At 43.1% G+C, this 4,478-nt stretch overlaps 1 protein-coding gene across 4 annotated transcripts in view; it reads right to left on the bottom strand.

Annotated features, from left to right (window-relative positions):
• LOC108750706 (homeobox protein homothorax) overlaps window positions 1–4,478 on the bottom strand; it is a 386,843-nt gene that overhangs the window by 276,496 nt on the left and 105,869 nt on the right. The gene's annotated exons all lie outside the window — the stretch shown is intronic.

The following is a 4,478-nucleotide window of genomic DNA, read 5'->3' as shown; positions in this document are numbered from 1 at the left end:
ATGGGGGAGGGGGGGGGGGGGGGGAGCCCGACAAGACGCGCACGACTTACGAATCAACGGATTTACTGGGAGAAGCCGCGTGCGCGACGAATGTCTGCCGTAAATATTCAATCGTTTATTCCGTAGGTGTAGCCGTGTGATAATGACGCTCGTAGAGAATCTCCCGCCGTAGGAGGAAAGAAACGAGACGTCTACGGATCTGCGTCGGGACACGCGCGGAATTACTTTCGCGGCGCGGAACGTAAGTTTGTTTTACGAATCAGTTCGACGGCAGTGCACAAAGCGCTGTACGTAAAAATACGTGACTGCAGTTATAACGTATGAATGAAACCGATGAACGAAACGAATAAGAAATTATTCAAAATTGTTTACGAATGTGCACGAATAAAATTTTCATAGGATAACAAAGGGGGGGGGGGGGGGTAAAGACATCGACGAGTTCAACCAACTTTCTCGCTTGGCACAAATTACTCGGCAGTATACAAATAACAAATCGTAGATCAATCTAAGGCCAATTCGTTGATTCTCGCTAACGTATTCCGAAGTGTTATTAGTGTTGTTACAGCCACGGCGCGGCGGGATGGGAGCATTCATTGAATGATTCTTCATAACGATCGTACATGATGAACGGATCCCCCGAAAGGGTCACTGACTTTGTTTTTTTTTCAAGCAGATTTCGAGCATGTGAATTTTTCCGCTCCAAATAATATATCTTAATAGCGATCACTTTAAAAGTAACTTTCTATAAAACTTGTACTTTTTGTAAAACATACGTCTAAAAAAAAAAACACGACATTTGACAGTTTATTGATCTCGTCCCGCCGCGAGGTTGAAGGGCAAGAATTTGAAGCAGGCGAATCTCTCGATATCACGAAGCGAAATGTCTGGGTATATCAAGTCTGGCCAGGCAACAATGAGTGACAGGTACTCCCACATGCTGTCATAAGCGTCATCTTCGCGATAATATACCAACTCGCTCCCTCCCTCGATCGCCTGCTCCGGGGTATCTCGTCTGAAATCGTTACGCGGTCATCTCTAGAGGATCCGTTAGAGCAGAGACGCGTCACGTGAATTTATTGGTTTACAGAAGCCAGCGTGAGCAGTTTAAAAAAGAAATTTTTTTTTTTGTAAAATATAACGAGCGATAAATAAGCCGTAAAAGCATTTATACAATATACCGAATATTACGAGAGTTCTCGTAGGTGAGAATAAAAGTGACTTTGACTTAAAAAAAAAAAAAAATAATAATTTTCAACATTTTATAAAATAAAGATATGTGCCCCTCTCCAGAAAATAGAGCCTCGGGAAAATAGAAAAATATGGAACACTTTTTGCTCTTCAAATGTGTTTATTTTAGAAAGCGGTAGCTCAAATTTTTGGACGAGATAAATGACTGGGGAGACAAATATAATGTATATTTTTATACAACAATAACTCAGAAAGAGGTTCTCACATGAGATAATTTTAAATAAAGATTTTCTTATCAGAAAATCTCAAGCAAGCGCACAGTGTGTACGAAATGAAAAGTCACTCTTCGATTTGATTAATTACTCACGATCCTTGAATGACTATTTACTCAGGGATGCCGATAGATTGCATGAGCAAGTAAATACGAGAGTGGCAACGAGTAAGGGGACATTAATAATGCATTGGTCGTCGTCGGACCGCTTCCTACTAGCACCTAACGCAAAACGAAAGATTATGGTTGTCAAAGCGGATGATCTTCAATTCGTGCTTACAATAAGTCGAGCGATATCATTTCAATGAGACTAACCTCAAGAAAGATTGTGTCGAATTAAAATTCGTGCGGTAACCGCTGGAATTCTTAAGCAATTTCTCAGATATTATTGGACGTCGTTAATTTTATGTATTAAGATTGTGGGACGGCAACGCAATTAACGACGATTATTGAGGATTTTGCGGAATGAATATTCTCGTCAAATTATCATCATCCGGTCGAGAAACTTCGGTCGTACGATGAAAGCACTATAGTACAGTGAAGCTGTTTACGTCGCGTTTGGTGAGATATAGCTCACGGCACCTATACCTTCAAAGCTGACGTCACTTCCTACTAAAGGCTGAATCGCCGTTTTTTAAGTGGCCAGTAGGGTCCACCGCGTGACTCGTGTCGATGCAATGATAAACGGTTAACGCGGGTCGACGAGCGCTACGCGCTCTCGTTCCACGTCGTTGCCTCTCACTCGCACGTCCATCCCGTCGTCCATCTCTCTCTCTCTCTCTCTCTCTCTCTGTTTGTATCTGCCAGTCCGTCTACTATGGGCAACTCTTAAAGTGTAATTCGACAAACCGGATGTCTGGCCTGCCCCTTAAATAAATCAGTTGCCCGCATCTCATATTCCACCCCCGCTCGTTTATACCGTACGTTTCCTTCCCGTTGAGGAAAAATGTCTCTTCGGAACTACGAGAATGCGCCCTTGAGAGGAAGTAATAGTCATCGAGAGGGGGACCCCTCGAAAGAGCGATCTGCGAAGAAATCTACGCGAAGGAGGAAAAGTGAAATCTCGAAGCCCGAGTAGCGGCATTAGGCAATATCGGTTTGCGCTCTGACGCATTCCCCGTATTGTTACAGCCGTCATTACGGTGTGAAATGTAAATTTCGTCTCCGTGGAAGAGGCGTACAACAATCACCGATACCCCGTACGGAACGTTTCGCGCAAGTGCAGTAAGAGCGATTGGAATTGGGAATCGTAGGATATTCGCGCCCCGTAAATACCGCCGTAATAACCGACGCGCGTTCACTGTCACGTCCTCACGGACGGTAAATTACGATCGCTTATCGAAGCGGCGTATGCATCGGCGTATGTGTAATGGTATTCCGTGATTCGAAGCGTGACATTTCGCGTGGAATCGCATGGGATCGTGAAGAAACGTAACTTATTATCGCAAATCGCGTTTTCAAATCATTGTAGGTACGTATTAATTGACCGTCGTAACATAATGCCATATAATTATGTAATTAGAGGCCAGGCATTAGTCTCGCTGACTGGTTTACGGGCGAGATATGTAAATCTCTGCAATTAATTTATTGGTGCTCAAGAGAGCTCGAGAGAAGGCTGTAAGAGAACAAGACATAAACGACGCGGACGGGGGCGATAAAGACGGAGAAACTAGCAGATCCAAGTCGGCGGACTGGAGGGAGACAGCGATAGATTATGGAGGTAAGGCAGCACATTGTAAGTATGCCCATCGGCTGGACCCAGATCAAGAGTCTCTGTCTTCTTAGTCGTTCCACAGAGCGGAATAAGAATGGATAGAAACGAGGACGAGAGAGAGAGAGAGAGAGAGAGAGAAGAGAGTCTAGTCTCCGTCTGTGTAGTCTTGAATTTCTCGGCGATACCGGCGGGCGTATATAGGGATCATAAATTACGATTTATTGCAGTGGCAGCGCCTCCGCTCGGCGGATTATCTTACCGTTATGTCAGCACACTACAATTATATTTACATTTCCTTCGTAATGGAATATCATGCCAGCATCGTAACCGTCCAACCGAACTAATCGAGACATATCTGAGATGAATTTTCAAGGTAACTGAGCTGCTACCTGCCGTAGAAGTTATATCGTTGTCCTTAAAAACATTCTCGAAAAGAAAACTGAACAAATTGTCGAAACATTCGAATCGACGGAAAACTGCGTCATGATAATTTCGTCATAATTCGTCAACACCATCTCAGAAGTAACCTACGCCCACTTAACGTTGAGTAAAAAAAGTTGTATGTACTGGAATAATTTTGACTTTGAAAAAGATTACTTCCATTCGGTCGATTGTATTCAGGTTATAAATATTTTTCGTAATGGATTTACGACGCAAAAGGGTAGAGGGAAAAAAAATGTGCTGTAGGTGGGAGTTTAGAGGCACTAACTACATATAGTATAGCCACAAGTTTCAAGCGATTAAATGGCCACGAGTTTAGACCTTAACAAGGTGTACACCTGACTGAGGAATGATTTTAAAACGGTCGTATAAACGAAACAAATTTATGGTTGAGATGAGGAGAGAGACGAGAGGAAAGAGCGAGAAGGAGACGAGGCAACAGCCTGTTTTGAGGCTCCGGCCAGCGTTCATCTCCTTTCACGGGATAAACGCACGAGTTAGAGCGACGTGTTAGAATACAACACGGAGGAGAAGATGACCGACCAGTCATAAATATGGAATCTGGTATTTAGCGCGTTGTCAATAAAACGAAATCCGGATTCGTACTGTTGCTTTTACGACTCCTACTGCACCGGGCATCCATCGGTTTTGGCTGCTGCCACGGCGATGCGTTATCGAAAACACGTTCGCCACGAAAACGAGTTTCGGTTTCCAGAATCAAAGCAAATTACTAGATTTCTCTACATCGTAAAATTCAGCTAAATGTGGATTTTTTTCCGAATACGATTATTTCTAATGCAAATCTATCGATGATGATTGAACACTAGACCAATACCAATTTTATATTACATATTTTATAATACA

This window comes from Trachymyrmex septentrionalis, unplaced genomic scaffold (assembly GCF_001594115.1).
Source record: "Trachymyrmex septentrionalis isolate Tsep2-gDNA-1 unplaced genomic scaffold, Tsep1.0 scaffold37, whole genome shotgun sequence".
Lineage (NCBI taxonomy): Eukaryota > Metazoa > Arthropoda > Insecta > Hymenoptera > Formicidae > Trachymyrmex > Trachymyrmex septentrionalis.
The sequence above is the reverse complement of the archived record's forward strand: the minus strand, read 5'-3'. Positions and strand labels throughout refer to the sequence as shown.